The following is an 18,337-nucleotide window of genomic DNA, read 5'->3' on the forward strand; positions in this document are numbered from 1 at the left end:
AATTCTCCCCAGAGATAAGCCCTATGCAAATAATGAAAAACTATAAAAACTCATGTGCGGCCAAGCGAAGAGAAAAGCGAGTGGAGAAGGGCGTGGAGGTTGCAGGAATCTGGTTACAGACAACCGGGACGTTGAGAATGAGCCATGGAAATAATATCGGGAAAATAAAAATGTGCAAAAGGGCGGAAAATAATTCAACTAAACAATGTACACGTATTTACATAAATGGATGAAGCCGCTATATTCAATTACCCAGCTTAAAGTAGTTGACATGGAGGGGGAAACAATAGCGATAAAATGTTTTAGCTCAAGGTGAACGCGATAAGCGGATACTTGTTGTCAGGGCAACTGGCTTTTAGAATTAGGGTAACAATAACTTGGTTTGATGTATCCTATTTTGTGTTATTTTATGAAGGTTCTTTCCTTTATCATGGCACTGCAGAGGGTATTCTAATATTTTACAGAAGTTTTTACCGCAGTGAAGCAAAGATTTTCGACCCTAAGGGTATATAAGGTATATATTCTTGATTAGCATTACCAGGAGCTGTTTTTATTCCGTTGCCGAACTCAAATGGAAACTTTCACAATCTTCTTTTTACACGCATATCAAGTTTGAAAACGGCGCTGATCAGACGACTTTATTGTAAAACTGAATTAAACTGATCGGCAAATTTGTTGTTTTTTAAGAAATTTTTTTATTTCTCGATTTGACATTTTTGAGCTGTAAGTGCCAATTGATTGGAAATTTCATATCGAATTCAACGAGGTATAGCATTCTGAGATTTGTCCATTATTTTCCATGGAACAGAAACCGAGTTGATTGTTTCGAAATTTAGGCCATACAAAATAAATAATATAGCCGTGATTTTTTCTAACTTGGACAAAATATGACGCACAGCCAAGTAAATGTCAATTTAGCCAATCGGTTGAAAATTTTATAACAAATTTAACACATTACTTGAAACATTACTAAAGTCTAGGGTTATCTGCATCCAACTGTTAATGCTAATCGCGCATTACAGCGCGCAAGTTGCGGCCTTGAAGACATTTGCCATTTGGCTGTTAAATTGACAATTTTATCGGGGGAATCTTTTGGCCTGGAAAAGGCGGAAAACGCCCTTGAGTACTCAACTCTTTGGCATCAGCACGCACAGAGACAATATCAATGGGCAATGTAATGCGCGCATATAAAATGATGGCAAACATTTACAAATGTATTGCGACTATAAAGATTTTACGCAAAACCAGAATAACGAAAAACACAAAAAATTACATCCAAGAAACAAAAATCGAAATCTAATAAAAATTTCCATTTTTCTATGCGCAGTTAACTTTATGCGACAGTTGTTTGTGTGCGTGTGCAAAGTGTTAAGTGCACACGTACACACACGTACACACACACACATCGGACAGCAGTCGAAAGGGCAAACTTTTGTTTCTCAGTTGCAAAGCGGCACGCCCCCTTTCCCCGCCCCTATTTCCCGGCGATCCCCTTTTTCTCAGATCCCTTCAACTCATAAAATCGCAGTAGGCACGCACCACCGCCAAAATGTGCGGCACAGTGGCTCAGATGGAAAAGTTCCTGAAAGTTTAGGGAGTTTTAAGGGCTAATAGGTGAAATGGGATTTTCCTGGAGAGCAAGGTTAACTGAAGAATTTTGGCACAACAATATAGGAGGGTAGGTAAAGACAGGTATATCTACCTGTTAAAAAATAAATACCTAAATAAGCTTACTTACCATTGTTTAAAGAATATTTAACTAGACCAGATTTAAACAGTTTGCTTAAGCTATCAATTCCTTTTTGAACAGCTTTAGAAAAATAGTTTATGAGGACGTGATTCCTAGCTATTTAAATAACCAATAGTGGCTGTCCTTATATTAAGTTATAATATATTTTTAAATATTCTTACATACACAACACAAATTCAGGTTCACTGTGCTTGCCTTTTTTAACAGTAAAACGCTTATGGGTTACGCACACATACAGCCGGACAATTTAAATATATGTATATGTGCTTCCATAGATATATATTTCCTTTATCTTGGGTAAACTTTTAAACTTTTTTAAAACGCCGCGCCAAAGCCGAAATGAAAGAATGCCAGACACACTTCACAAGCTTTTGTTTTTAGAACCAGGAGGGAAGGGGAGGTAATGGTAGGGGAGGGGGTTGCAGGGAAAAGGGGCCTGATAAGGGGCGGGGCAGGAGGCCATATTCCCCGTTGAAAGCCATTTTGCACGCTGGCAAGCATTATTTGGTAAAGAATATGCCCAGAGCAATGCACATAGATCCAGCTAAAAAGAGGCAGATACAGAGGGGGATATTGTGTGCGAAAAGAGGAGGCGTTGGTGTTGCTGTGGGGCTGTGTGTGAAAAAGTATGTGCAAACTTTCGTAATTTATGTCATACGAAGTGTTAACCGCATGATGGCTGCACGCCGGATTGGATTTACATTGCTAAAACTCGAGCAGTCGAAACTTCACCGGCTAGAACGTCGACGACGACGACGACGACTCCGGCTCCGGAACACGGACTACGGTCTACGGTCTACGGCCACAGCCACAGCAGTCCTGCTCCGGAAGGAGAAGTTTCCCTGGGTACCCTACACAAAAGGTATAACGACTGAAACAACAAGGAAACATCATTTAATATATATTATTTTGCAATAAAAACTATTTTCAAAAACCTACCAAAACAATTGCTTTAATATTTCAATTTAAAAATGCCTTTTGTTTTTTCACAAAAGACACAACAAAATTCTTTGATTTTCTGATGATTCAGTTAAATATATTTTTCTTGATTTTTCTTGATTCTTTAAATAAGAATTAAAACTGTTGTTACATAAACTTTAAGCTATTGAGTGTTTAAATATAATATTAAGAGAGGTTTTTATAAGATTCGTAATTTTTTGAAAATTCACCACAAATTAAATATATAAACTCGGCTTCATATTGGCTATATTATGAATGTAAGAAAAATCTCTTTTATGTGCTTTCGTTCTTATGTTAATACAATGTAATTTTCATCGAAAAGATTCCTGAAATAAAACATAACTAATTGAATCCTTAATAAATACTTAACAATATCAGTTATTTATGTAAATATAAATATCTATTTAGGTACATTGTAAATGCCACAAGATATAATTTTTATAAGAGCATTTTAAAAATTCGTTTTCAAAAATTGTTCACTCCCTACTTGCATTGTTTTTACTGTAGTAACAACTTTTCATTGGCGATAACTTGACTTGGAGGGGAGCTTTTGCGGCTCGGCTTTGTGTGGCCGCATAATTGTTTTCAATTTAATGACCAGGCAGCAGATCAAATTAAATGTGTGTCCTGGGCACTGGTCACGTTCAAAAGGGCCTTCCACGCCCCACTTGACCCTCCTCACGATTCGGCGTCTAATGAAAGTTGGTTAAATAAATAAATAAATGTCCATTTAGTTGCGCCCTTTTTGTGTATTTTATTTAACTTTCTGCTGGAATTCCCTTTGTAGCGGCCGCATCATGTCCTTAACCTTTTTTTTTTGCGGTCCTCTTGCTGGCTAAGGAACTTATTTTTTTTTGGGGCCCATGGGCGGTCCGCTTACGAATTTGTATCTCATTTTCCATCGAGTGTCTGTGATTAATTGCCCTTCAATTTCCAAAAATTATTTACAAAAAAGAGATGCCGCAGAACAGGATGAAAGGCAGGAAGGAAACCGACCCCAATGTGCCAGTATATCTGTATCCAATAACATTTGAATGGGCAAAGTTCTTTGCACGAGCATGAAGTTGGCAATTTGTAATTTTCCGACTTCTTCGGTTGGCGGGTGGCTGGCGGTGCAATAAAAAAGGGACTTTATGCCAAATTTAATTAGGCGCAAAGCGAGGCGCCCAAAAAGACGGAGTGAAAAACGAGCGGATGACTTCGATTTGAAATGTTGCCAAAAGCGCGAAAATTATTTTTGGGGGATCGCCTTTGAAAAGGGTTGACTTTTGACCCCGCTGCTCGTCCATTTTTATTTTATTTTTCTCTCTCCTTTTTTTGGCTGGCAATTTAAAAATGTTTAAAGAGCACATTAATCAGACGCTGTGAGCTAATATTGAGCCGACAATCCGTTCGGTAGCTATTGTATTATTCGCTCAATATTTCATGACAGGTCTGGCAAATTGCTCATACGTCATGTGGACGGCATGAATAAGCTTACGCGGTGCTGCAATTTGCCGTTAATAAGTTGAACAATTCGGAGTGCGATTTCTGGCTTGATTTCTGGTCAGCGTGTGTGTGTGTCGTCGAAAGAACAACAGCATTAAATTGCCAGCAATTACGTTTTTATTGTGCTAAAATGCACCTGTGCATATTCCTGATGGCGCAATTTCGAACAAAAACAAACGACATCGGAAAGAACAACATTGCATGGTCGATGGCGGTCGATGGCCGTCGAAGGGTGGTGGTTCGGGGGCTGGCCAATTGGGTGGATCGACGGACCGATGGGTGTGGCATTGGGTGGCTGCAAGAAAACCAACAACTGTGGTAACAGTAGAATAACATCAGCCTGGCCCCGCTCTACAAATCGAAGGTTTTAGAGAAGCGTGCCTGGCACAGATACCAACAGTTGAGATCGAAATATTAGAACTACAGCATAAGTAAATGCTTGTATTTCAAAAAGGTAGTTCAATTTAGTATATTAAATTTACGGTTTTTATTGGTTAAGTCAAACTACGTTTTATTTGTTTGTTTTCTATAGATAGATTTGTATAGATAGATAGTTAGTTAGTTATAGTAATAAACAAAATCTGTTGATCAAATTAAGTTAAGGAATTTCATTTCATTAAAAGTTATAATTTGGAGTAATTGAGTGTATTTAACTTAAGCTTAACAGCCTTACAACTATTTTTAGTTGAGTATGTATTATTAGTATATATCTGGTGTAAAATATTACTATATTCATAGGAGTTGTTTATTTTATCAATGTCTCATAGCCACTTATTTGACTGCTGCTGTATGTCTGCATGTGGCCAATATTAGCACAGGTAAATGTCCAAAATTAACATTGAACTTTGCCGGAGTGGAAAGAGCAGAGCACGGAACCAAGCAGACGACTGACTCTCGAGCAATATTATTGCAATTTTCCGGGCCCTGCATTGGGCTTAGTGTTAAGCTTAATGTCGGGGCCAGACATCCGGCTGCCCGATAACGGACTGGCCATAAGACTGCCACTGCAGCTGCAACTGATTTTGCATCTGCTCCGGCAAATGACGATGTCCGTGTCGCATATTGTGATAGGCCCGTGCCCGCATCAAATTCAGGAAGTTTATCAAGGGTGTGAGGGGTGGGAAAATGCCTCTGAAGGGGGTGTGTCACCGCCTGCCCCTGGCATGCATCACTGGCTGTGCAAACACGAGCCTCGCCGGTGGAAGTGGAAGTGGCGATGGCGATGGACTGGGTGGCACGACGGTGCGGTGGTGCGTGCACGTGGAGAATGGCAATTGTTGGGCTTAGGCCAAATCATATGCCACCATGGGATGGTTTCAACGAAGAGCTGATAAATTGCTGGAATCTAGAAAGAAAAGAAAACAGAGAGATACTAAATTACTAATGTTAAACTGACAACAAATAGGACAAGAATGGATGCAAACTTCGGCAGTTTATATCCGAAGTTTATATACCATTGCAGTTATTACAAATCGACTACATATCAATTTGTATGCATATATTACTAAAACAATGAAGCTATGTCGATTTTGCGCTGCATTTTGCCATCGTTTCTATGGCAGCTACGTATATGTGATTGTTGTCAGATTTTAATTTAATTAAAACCGTAAATTCATAATTTTTAAATATTACCTAATCCCGAAAAACTAAATTAAAAACAACACAGTTATAATTTGTTTGCATTTTTTTCCGTCTCGTTCCGACTTATATACTTCCTGCAATAGAAAGACAACTTTTGGAAAAGTTTCAAGCAGATGCTGATCAAGAATATATATACTTTATAGGGTCGAAAATGTCTCCTTCATTGCGTTGCAAACTTTTGACTGAAATTATAATACCCTCTGCAAGAGTATAAATATCAAAGCCTGTCTAATGACACAAATTTGTGATTCTTTGACCTTACAAACAGTTGTGTAAAATGTAGAGGGAAACAGTTCCCAAATTTACAATTACTAAATTTTATTTCTTAGTCCCACAAGACTACCTTCTCTTTAAAACATTAGGCGCATTGTGTTATCAATAGGTTTCTTTTAATTATTAATTCGTCAAATTGTCCCACAGTGCGTGTGTCTTGTTTGTCTATCATAGATTGACTTGCTGCTGTTTGGCTACGGCAACAGTTGCCGCTCGCAGGGCAAATTCAAAGGAAGACCCACTGACGCATCGCCTGGACGGAAAGGACGAGCACCATAAGCAGCAGGAGTCAAAGGAGCAAAAGGAGCAGAAGGCGCAGAAGGAGCAGGTGTAGCAACAATAGCCCAGCGCTGTTTGAACTTCATTAAGCAGCTGTAGTGACAGTGGCACTGAAACTGGCAGATGGCGATTTTGAGGGTACAAGGGAGTTCGGTTGAGTGGGCGGATGGGTCAGATCATGACTTTGATTTGCGGTGACCACTCAAAAGCAGCCGCAAACGGCGCATTATTATAACATTGTTCTAAAACCCAAACCCATCCCCTGAAATTCGAACACAACTGTTGCAGGCATTACCGCAGAATTAGCAACATTTGCGGTGCGTGGCGAGTGCGTTAAGTTGGCAAATAATGCTTAAAGTTAACGTCAGATCCTTTTGCGGTTTGTCACTTGGTCAGGCATCGCAACCGCCCAAATTCGAAATAGCAAACCCACACCAGGACACCTGAGTGCGAGTACGAGTGCGGTCTGCTGGGCATTTATGTGTCCATTCACTCAACTCCATGCCTCATTTGCCGACCAAGTGCGTCTCGCTCGGCTTGGGGCCCAATCCCCGGACTTGTCATCACAGTGCCGTAGTGCTAGCTCATAATATAATATTGATTGGGTTAACAGCTGGGGATTCGTATAGAGAGGGGGCCGTCCCCCACACAAGACCGTTGCCAGGCCATTTGGTTATGTATGCAACTTATTACGTGGTCGAAAGGATTTCGAATCTATCTCAGCTGCTTCCAAATGCACGTTCAGAAAATATAAACCAGCATAAATGGCATAATAAGCTCACGCAAATGGGACACTTGTTGACCAGACAAATTTGTGTGCGCATATTATTTATACTTAGCCAGGTCACATTTCAAGTGGTCGGACTTGGGGTGAAAATTTCTGTCTATAATGGATATATTAGAAGCCACTTATTCTATATTAAATGCTATTTTATACGAAACTCATGCAGCAGAAGAAAAGGATACCTTTTAAATTTAAATTACATTTTTTGAACTGCATTACCAAAAGTAATTATTTATTTTAAAACACTATTGAATTGATTTAGAATATAGTCAACGTGTTAAATAATAAAAAAAAATAAATAGATAATGCTGTTTTTGTCTCATGTGATTTCAAATACTGTATTATTTATATAAAAGCCCAGCTTTAAGTTAAATTCAGTTGCCCTAACGTTTATCCTTTTACACACATTTTTTTCTAAGCTTCAAAAGCTTCCCCTGCAATAACATCAATGGCACTCCCTAAATTTTTTGCGTTCTTTTTTCTGTCCTCTTTGATTTCCATATATTTTATTACGTCATGACCTTACATAGTATTTTTTTTGCCGGACATCAGGTGATGCCATAGCGACATTTATTTTATATGCAACATAAATTGAGAGGGGTCAGTCTTTGCAAGAATGTCCTGCTGGTAATCAGGCATTGTTCTGCCAACAATGACTCAATTCGGGGACAGGTAGCAGGGTACAGGTTAACGACAATAACGTGCAGCTTTAATTAACTCGAAAATAAAACGAAATTAGATAGGAAAAGGGAAGGAGAGGGGTCATTATGGTACGGAGGGCCAGGGTGAGGGCCTTAACCTTACTTTTTATATTTATTAACCCTCTGCTTGCCTTGGCCGCCACAATAACTGTAATTTCGCTTTATGACTGCAAATCACAACCGAAACATAAAGGCAGTGGCATCAGGACAACAACGCACTCATTCCTGTTAGTTGTGTGTATCCACTCAAAAAAAAACCAATAATATTGTCTCAACATAAGATATTCAATGTACAGTAGAAAATGATAACGAATAGTCTAAGGAAATATTATATAAATCAAATTTTTAAATTTATTTCCAAATTGGGTATTGTACAATCAAAATTATTGTTTTTAAATATTAACAAATAATCTGTAGTAGAAACAACTACCTTAGTTTTGAATTCCGAAAATTATTATTAACAAGAGTAAGTGACGCTTCTCTCTAATAGATTTATTTTTCAGTGTGTGCACTCAGTGCTACCAGCCGGACAACGCTGCGTATACGCAACCTTTTCTTATGGACAATTGATGTCTGCACTGCTACGGTTTTCTCCGTTTGTCCGAAACCCACGGACCAAACAGACCGTTGTTTGCCCGCTGGTATTCAGTCCAGAGTCCTCAGTCCTCGGTCCTCGTTGGTCGTTTGTAATGTTGTTGTTAAGTCCGGAACATGACATTAGCCATTAACTCGCTGCATGCTTGCCTTCGGTTTACATTCGCAAATAAAACACAGGCGCAGGCCAGGGACGACGGACTGCCCACAAAAGACAAGGGCAAACAGAGGGAATCACAGTTGAAATGAAAATGTATAAAAAAGGACATTTGAATTGGACTTATGGGACCACAGCAAGCGTCGCAGCATCCACAGAGCAACACACAGAAACATTTTATTCTTATTACCCCAGCGCTGCAGGGAGGGATGGCAGATTGTACAGATATATCTTAAGGATATGGCAGGGTATCCCACTGTTCAGTAGCTTAGCTGGGAGGACAATAAGCTGTCATTGGCATGTACCGATCTGTGGAGAGCAGCCATGGACGATTTTTCTATAGATTTGTCGTGCTGTCGTTATTGAAGTAAGCCGTATTACATGTTACTACATATAATTCAATCTTTATTTTAAATAAAGGAATTAAGCAAAAGGGACTTTAAAAATATTCTTTATAGTAAGCTAACTTCCTACTGTCCATTTACCAAAAAGTGTATAAGTAAAGAAAAGTAATAATTCTTTGGACTTTTTATCAATAAACCAAACTTATTTCAGCATCTTTGCGCTGGCGATCACTGTTCCATCAGAAATCACAGTTGATTTACTTACCCAACCCTGAGATTGGTAACATGTGACCCAAAAACAAAAGACGTGTGTGTCTAAAAATAATAACGACTTGCCAAATAAAAACCAACAGTGATGGCATCCCAAAGTGCGTGGGTTGGGTTGCGTTGAAGTTTGGGTTGGAGTTAGGGTTGAGGGATTGAGCACTCGCTCGGACATTCACTCTTACACACATCGTCCAGCATTGAGGTAGTTAAGAACAGCAAGACGAAGTCATCGTTTCAAAGATTCCAGAGTTGATTTCTTTTGCGTTTTAGCCTCTACTCAGACTTGGTCCATGCACTCCAAATATTAAATGATGAAAACCTACGAAGCTAAAGACGATTTTTCTTAGTTGAATGGACTGTTTCATAATTCTTCTACATAAAAAATAAATTTAGAGCATAAAGCACATTTTCACATTTAAATTATAAACGAATGTTTATAGTAAGTAAACGTTTTTTTATTAGAAGTTTTATTAAATTTATGATATTGTAAATAAACAGAAAAAGAATTATATTTTGTTAATTACTTGTTGTTCCTTGAGAGCATTTTGTTTATCTCTTAAATTAATTGATGTTAAAGTTATCCTTTTGTAATTTAATCAAAATTTGAATTAGTATTTATTCTTTTCAGTGTACGCCTGGTCCTGTTTCTGGTCCTTGTACGAGTCCTGTTCCTTCTCCTGGGCTGCCTGCTTGTTTTATAACCTTTTCACTTTATTTCCCTGGGGGCAGATAAAAAATGAAGAAATCCTTATCACAGCGTGTCAAGGATTTGCTTTTGTCCATTCCGCAGGACAAGCGCCTCCATAATACGCTTATTTGTAACGCATTGTGGGCGTGGTCAAATGGGCGGCGATGGTGGATATGGGAGGAGGGGGTTAAGTAACGAGGGAGGGACGTGGGGGAAGTGCGCAATAATGCGACTAGCAAACAAACAAAAGGAGCAGAGGCAACAAATAAAAAGTTAACGACGAGTTTGTTATGTTTATGTGGCCAACAAACAAATGGACCACATGTAAGCACTGGCGGGAATGAGAAAGGTATGTGGCCAGCCGAAAGAGATGGCAATAGGGGGAAGGGAAAGAGAGGGGCATCAAGTAGATTGAGTGTGAGGCCAAAGGGCCAAAGACCCTGACCCACCAAACAATCAACGAAAATTTCACGACAAAACGTAAAAATGCGTAAATAAATTTTATGCGCTGAATTTACACCCCCGAAAAGCAGTTCCCTCCTACTTTTACCTAAAATCCTTTGGACCTTCTTATCTTCAATAAATAATGCATACCAACTTAATCGCATCAACTTTATTACTGAAATACTTTTGCATATGAAAATTAATGGTAAACGTAAAAGTATGGCAGAAATATTAGCTCACTAGATAATTTATTTCTCTAAAAAATTATTCATTGTCTGGAAGTCTTTAATTCTAAGCTATTATGATAAAGATTCGCTAAAACTATTCATAGCTGTTTTCTAGTCAACTATCATTTAAAATTACATGAGATTAATGTTTAAATGCAAAGAAAGTAATTTATTTGTATGATGTCCACAACAATTGAAATCTGTAACTAAACGTTTTTTCTGAAAATTTAATAACAGAGAGATTACAATCCGCAATATTAGAGTAAGCTCTTTACCTGGCCAGAATATGTAGCTTTGGGCAATGTTCAATATATATGAAAAGCTTAATTAAGTTCATTAGCATATCTTGTTAGGGAATACAAGAAACAGTAGGCGGATAATCAAGGAGTGCACAATGGACTTGGTAAACATCATCGGTGGTGACATCGACGTGACTCTGACAATTTAAATGGCCAGTTGGGAGGAATGGGACTGGTCCGAAGGGACCTCGCCGGTGAAACTGGCCTGTCAAAACTATGCCACAGACTGGGCGAAGTTATGCATGCATGTGTGACAGACGGAATGACAGACAGCTGGTGAGGGGGCATACAGGGAGGGGAGGGTTCCTCTGCCAGCTGATAAAGATGTCCTTCCTGTTGTTCCTGCCGCTTTTGCCCTTAACTATGCAAAGCGTGTTGTCCCTCCGGCTACTTTCGCTAGCCGGCGCAAACTTTCACCACTACTACTAGCACTCACACTCTTACACATTCGTTAGACCCTGGGCGGTACATCCAGATCACGTAGGCATCATTACGCCATCAGCTCTGCCACACGCACAGTGTCCTCGATTCTCGTTCTTGCATTACTTTGGAGCATACACATACATACAACATACTGGGCTCTCTAAATTGTGATGAACATGTAAGTGAAGATCTTGTAATTTTAAATATTTTCAACAATTCAAAAACATTTAAAAATAGTACGAATTTATAAAACATTTAATTGTAATGTTTTATATTATAAAACTTATCTTATAATCCTGTTAGTCAACAAAATTGACTTTCTTTCAGCTTAGTAATTTTCCGTTGTGTACAAATTTCAGTGTATATTCTCACACACACTTTTACTGGGTGTGGTGCGATTTCGGCTGACCGAATCGCAAAAATGTTGCAAATAAAAACACGCCCACACACTCTCCGCGTCGCTCGACTCCTTTGATGGCGCTGATGACTTCATTAGAGCCGCTCTATCAGTGCAAATGGGCCAGCGTCATCAGCATAGGATATACATACGAGGGAGCAGGATGGGTAAGAAGGGCCCAGGATTGGAGCAGAACGTGCCAGTCCGGCAAAGTAGCGAGTTAGGGGCCCGAAAGTGACCGCAAAAGTCGTCGGCCAGTGGTCAGTAGTTGAGTGCATTAGGTCCGCCGGCGAGTTCATTAGCAATGGGCCGTGGGTCATTAGGCCACTGTCACTGCAATGAACTCCAGGGCCGGTTTTAATGCAAGAGAAACCCCAAAGAGGACAAGTGTGTCTAAGCAAAATTTAGTGGGACATCTACTGTCTAGAACAAAAATAGATTGGCACGCTTCATTGCCAGCGCATCGATAAATAGGGACAGTAGGGAAACTACGGAGAGTAGATAGGGACAGTGGGGAAACCAAGGCGAGTAGATAGGGACAGTGGGGAAACCAAGGCGAGTAGATAGGGACAGTAGGGAGGAGTAAATTGAGACAGTGCGCCAGACAAACACACTCGCACGTACGGCTAATACGTCAAACATGCTTACGCCAATAAGTCGTCATCGTTGCAAACGCTTCTTGCCAACTGGCCGAAATCTTATTGCCTGCTTTCTGTGCAACCAAAACCAGACTAAGCCAGACAAAAATCAGACAGGCTTAAAGGCTGCGACAAGGGCCAAAGCACTGAAAAAAAATCTGAGAATTTTAATTTTAAGGCTAACAAAAATCCTAAATAAATAGTGTTTCTTGGATTTTTATTTTAAAATAAATTTTCTTTAAAGAATTGAATTTATATTGTTAAAACATAAACACAAAAATGTATCGTGAAGTGAACAAGTAATTACCAATAAATATTTTAATTTAAAATGTTTCAACTTCTATCTGATTTTCGTATTTTTTCCAGGTGTTCCTATTTGCGGCTTTCGGCAAGCCTGATACGTCGGATTGGACCAGCACTTTTCGATAACTTCTTTATGCAACTTTTTATCTATTTGCAACTACACAGAGCTCTGCTCGTTCAGACTTTCCACGACCTGCAGTTTTTTCGCTAAGGAATCAAACGCATTACGTTCAAAGCGCCGGCTAGCTGGATTTCAATGATTTTATTTTTGCGCATTTTCCAGTTCCTTTTTTGGGGTAATGAAGGATATTGAAAGAGCTCTCACTAGGATTGGGTAAGGGGCTCGAGATGAGGATTTGCGATAGCGGCGAGCGGGACGAAAAGAAAAACTGTTACCTGTGGTCGAAGCTATTACTGCGGAGAGTCCTTTACAGAACTTTGCACATTTGAGTTTGTTTGGCCGGCTGGAATGGGTTAAAGGTAGGAGGAAAAAGTTCTGATGCTGATGGATTCAACAATTATGTTGAGTGGCTACCAACCAGCAGGGAACTCACAGCTCGGAACGAGGACAATAATTAGAGCTAGCCAACTTCAAGTAGTTCCCTGACTGCAATTTCGTTGTTAGTCTCATTTTTTGGGTCTTTTATGCTTGAATATAGGGTTGGATATCGCAGTATAATTTGATGATCACAAAACCAACGATTGTGCCATTAGAAAACTATATTAATGAAACCAAACCAAAAACTAAAATTGCAAAAAATGAGCTAAAAGTTAAACAAATAAAACATTTACTCAACAAACTGTACACTTCTATGGAACTAAATGCACTAGCTTTTTTAGCGAGGTCATACTGCTTGTCTGTTTCGCTGGCTTCAATCTGCTCTTCTGCAAGGTTATTCAATTTGCAAATGTTTTCGAGGCTACAAAGCTGATGGAATACTGCAGCAATTATATTCCTGCACCGAGCACATATGGATGTACTGTATATAAAAGGGGTCCATATATTTGCTGACTTAGACGCTGGAGAATTCCGGAATTTCTTTTCCTTTTACTCGACCGCCGGCAAATTGAAGCGCGTAATTAAAAATTAATACCAAAGCAGACGTTGCCCACATTTGCGGTCTGTTTTTCAGCTGCTCTGTCTGATGTTTTTCTCGGCACTTTTATATTGGGTTTCGCTTTGTCTGCTTTTTTGATGTGGGTAGGGAAAGCCATGAACTGAGAGTTTCCGCTTATAATAGAACTTCAAATATTCGCAAATTGTTTTCGTATTTATTTTTATTTTGCTTTGTATAAAACATTTATAATATTCATTGTTTGAATTTATTATTTATTTATTTTAATTGCGGTACTTTAATCTTTCTTAAATAATTTAGTTACGTTCAATTTTCAAAACAAATAATAATTAGATCTATATAGATAAGAATATCTTAAACAAATAGCACTGCATAATTAGCAACCGATTTTGACACCGGTTCAAATAATTCGAATACATTCAAATTCGATGCGTTTTGTTTAATTTGAAATTAAAATGATTTAAACAGTCGTTTTTGTTCATTGGAATTCCTGTGCAGCTATGCGTGGCATACAATTAAAATTAATTATTTGCCATTGTTGTGGGCTCAGTTGACTAATTGTTAACAATTTTCTCCCCGCTCCAATTTCGCAATCTCCGCCCCAAAAAGGCCAGGTGTGAGTTTTCACGTTGTCATGGCAGAATGTCGCCGGGATCGCGCTTTATGATACATATAGTACATAAGTGCATTGAAAACGGTCTCTAATTAATTTACAATACGCACACGCCAAACTCATTACAATCAGGCCCGTGTGGAGATAAAGAGATTGGCGGAAGACAACGCCGGAAGGAGGGGCGGTATTTCGGATCCGAGAGGGTTGCTAATTAATTCAATGAACGCCAAACATTATTAATTATTCATAATCAAATATGCAATTGCCTCACTTGTCGTCGCCGCTGGATGGCAGGCCCCAAAACATCGCGCCAGTCCCTTTTGCGACCGAAGTGTGAGTCCAATTCATAGGGGATGTATATCAATAGAGTGTCTGCCAATTTCCACACTTCAGATATGAAAGGGCGGCCTAATCACCAGCTTACATGATAACCAATAACGAATTAGGGGGCCATTGTCCCATGCTGTAATGGTGGATGGTATAAAGCTTATTTAACCTTATTAAAATTCCAGCATTAAATACATCCCTTAGATGCCCTTCTTTTTTGTCTATTTTTAAATAATCTATGGAATAAGTAATGCAATTTAATACTGCTAATTATGATAAAGACTATACAAGAAACACAAATTTTACTTATGGTAATGTGGACACTAAACTTAAGCCTTGTAGAATATTAAGCAGGCTTTAAGCAGTTAGCCAACTCCAATTTCAAGTAGAATCCGTATGTTCCTCAGATATTATTCAGTCAATGGGCCAAAACAAAACCGAGGCTCTGACCAGAACCCCAAAAGCCCAACCTCTGACCCACTGGACAGATGTTGGCCATGCCGCAAATCTGCAATGTCCATCCGCTTTTCAGTGGGCCAAAGGGTTGTGATCCGCGGGTGGGGAGGGGATGGGTTGTAGGACGTAGAGTGGGTAAGGTCATGGGGGTGGTATCGGTTTGCCGCCCCCTTGGCGCCGTCAGCGGTGTTTGCTGCTTTCTGCGTTTGCAGCGGTGCAATTTATGCAAATTGCTTTCAATTTGCTTAGTCCATTGCTTTGTGCGCCGAATTTCGGCCGACTCGTGCCGATTGCAAGCTAAAAATGCAGCATCAATGGCGGAGAGGGAGTGGCATGTGCGGTTGTATCGGCCACATTTCGTTATCGCATTCAGAGGCGTTAAATTAGGCGTGCCAATCCATATTCCTTTTCCACACACTCCCACCTTCGCCTGCTGGTATTTCTCATTATGGTGTTGGGCTTGCTGAATGGGGAGAACGCACAAATTTCTTCTTGTTTTTTTTTGATTTAAGGCTCGAAACTAAACACATTTAATAATTCTGTGCCCAATGAAATTTAAATATTGTTTTTAATGATACAAGATAAATGGACAGAGCTGGTTCTGCCAAAACCACTGTATAACTGAAATGAAAACGTATCGGTCAGTAAATCACTAGCCACAAGGAAATTCGATTTCTTTTCGCATTTTGTATTCGGTTTTGAAATCCATTTTCGGCAGGACATAACCATTTTCCCCCTCTACGATTCGAAGGAGGGACATGTCAACTGCATTAGAGAATGCCTACAATGGATCTGCAGAGCCCAAGAAAATTTCCATTTGCAACAGCTCAAATTTCCGGCCCAGCAGGCCCGCCCACCAAAATGCCGCACTCGTACGAGCCGGCAATTTTAACATACAACATTCTACTCGAGCACTCGGATGCCGGGGCACCTGCCTCAATAAAGCCTTCACCTGCAGACAGGCCGCAGGACAACAAAGGACTCGTGCAGGCTTGAAGAGATGCTGTTGTTGCCGATGCAGTAACAACTTCACACTACAGGCACTGTGATTACACCAATGGCCGACAGCCCTACGTACAGTGTCTTATAGAAGTATGCAACAGCATCTTTAGGCTAGTGCAAATAAAAACAAAATAATAAATAATAAGGTTTCTGTTAGAAAATTTAAGAAGGTTAATAAATCGTATTAAAAATAAATGCAAACAGAGACCAAGATTAATAAGGATAATTTAAAAATCAATATATTTATAAATTGTTCACTAAACTGGTAGAAAATATCAATTGGAAGATTTAATTTCTGTGTTGACTTCTTGGACAACTGCCCTAATACTAATAAATATTTTATTTTATTTATTGAACACATTTCACACTTTTGAAAATGTACTTGGACAAGTAATGTGAGTGTTTTTTTAAAAAAGATTTTCAAGAATAATTAATTATTGAAATACGAATGATTTGTTTGTGCAGCTAGACTTCCGTTTTTTCCACAAGGACCAAGTAGTAAAAGTGTTAAAGGTCGTGTTGATTCAATGGTCCTCGAGCCCTCGCCTTCACCTGAAACTTCTTTAAAACAGTCAAAACTTTACCTCCGATTAAATGGTTGGACATGGCTAAAGAATTCATTTTGACTGAGTGCGCAATTGTATGCGAATCGCAACTTCCACCATTCAATTCCAGCTCTCGTTTGAAATTTATTGTTGCAGATACCCGGACGGGGATCCAGTTCCCAGGTGTGGCGCATATGTTTCGCCTTTTTTGCATGCAATATTCTATTGAAATATTTGCAAATTACTGGAGAATTTCATCATCGTGCTCGCCATCGTCCTGACAACGACGTTGATGCCAAGCTGCAGACAATGGACAATTTGCGGCACAGAATCAGGTATTTAAAATGTGCACCCCATGGCGCTGTAGTTGGGTAGATTTAAGCATATATGTACATACTATAGTGGGGAGCATGCCTGGCAGACAGCAGGAGGAGCCTTCTATGGCCATAATTTATTACAGGGAACAAAGTTATTTTAGGCGTTGCACACGCTCATGTACATTTACAAGGTGCACTGGGTGAAAAGTCTTTTTTTATATTGATATCCAATTCAAACATGAATTTATCAGTTTGCGAGTGTTTCGAAAAATACTCATTTAAACACATACATATTCCGGAGAAAAAATTACAGTTTTTGAATTCATCAAGTATAATTATGGAATGGAATTAGCTTATTAATTTGTTACAAAAGTTAAAGGATTATATAAAGAAACTTTTGGTATAATTTAAAAAGAAACAAATAGTTCTATGTAGTTTCATAGACATACTATTTAATTTAATTTAAATAATCAAATGTATCAATAAAATATGTATCCATTTTTAAAGTGTTCTTGAAATAGTTTACATCCAGTAATGAAAAAAGAAGCGAATGCAATCTTTGCCGACATTAAAGAATTTTAAGTATTTCGAATCCAATAAAAGTACTTTAAAAGCACCTATTCTCTTAGTGTACTGAAGTAGCAAGTATCCATTGTTCGGCAGTCTGAGCCGGACCATTCATTAAATAAAATAAAGTTAGCTTGTAGTAATTGTCAACGACAGTTTGATGTTTTTGTGAAATATTACAAGTAAATTGTTTTGCCGGCAGCTCCTTCGACCCATGCAGATTTCCTCCATCCTAGGAGAATAAGAAAATATATTCAGGTCCGGTCCTTTATTGACAGTGTTGCAATTTGCTAAATTCGATTAGATCATGCATATGAAAATGCCTGCCAGCCGGCGATGATGTATGACCCAACCATTTTGGCCATGATTAATGATTCGCTCTGTGATTGTTACCAAAGCAACAGAATTAAGCCGGAGTGGGAGAAGTCCTCAATTAAGTATGCGGCAAGGTCAAAAACCAGAGCAAACTCAATTAATATAAGCGGCGGGTCAACAATCAACAAGACCGCGACATCCACTTCCACTTTTCATGCCACGCATTTCAATGGCCATAAAACGCAGCTTTAAAGCCGGCTTTTCGTCCTTGCCACGGCGTTGTTGTTTTCCCTCAGTGGGTGGGCAAAAGGGGCGTGGCATTGGTCGTAGGTTGCTGAGGTCGCCATTTCACTAATTAGGTAAATATTTGCCCACCGGGCTCTTCGCTGCGTTTCTAGTGGCAAGTTATCTGGAATTTTGCACGCCCTAAGCTACGAGACGAAAACCGTAGTGGCCGATCCC

Source organism: Drosophila rhopaloa, unplaced genomic scaffold, assembly GCF_018152115.1.
Source record: "Drosophila rhopaloa isolate 14029-0021.01 unplaced genomic scaffold, ASM1815211v1 contig_178, whole genome shotgun sequence".
NCBI lineage: Eukaryota > Metazoa > Arthropoda > Insecta > Diptera > Drosophilidae > Drosophila > Drosophila rhopaloa.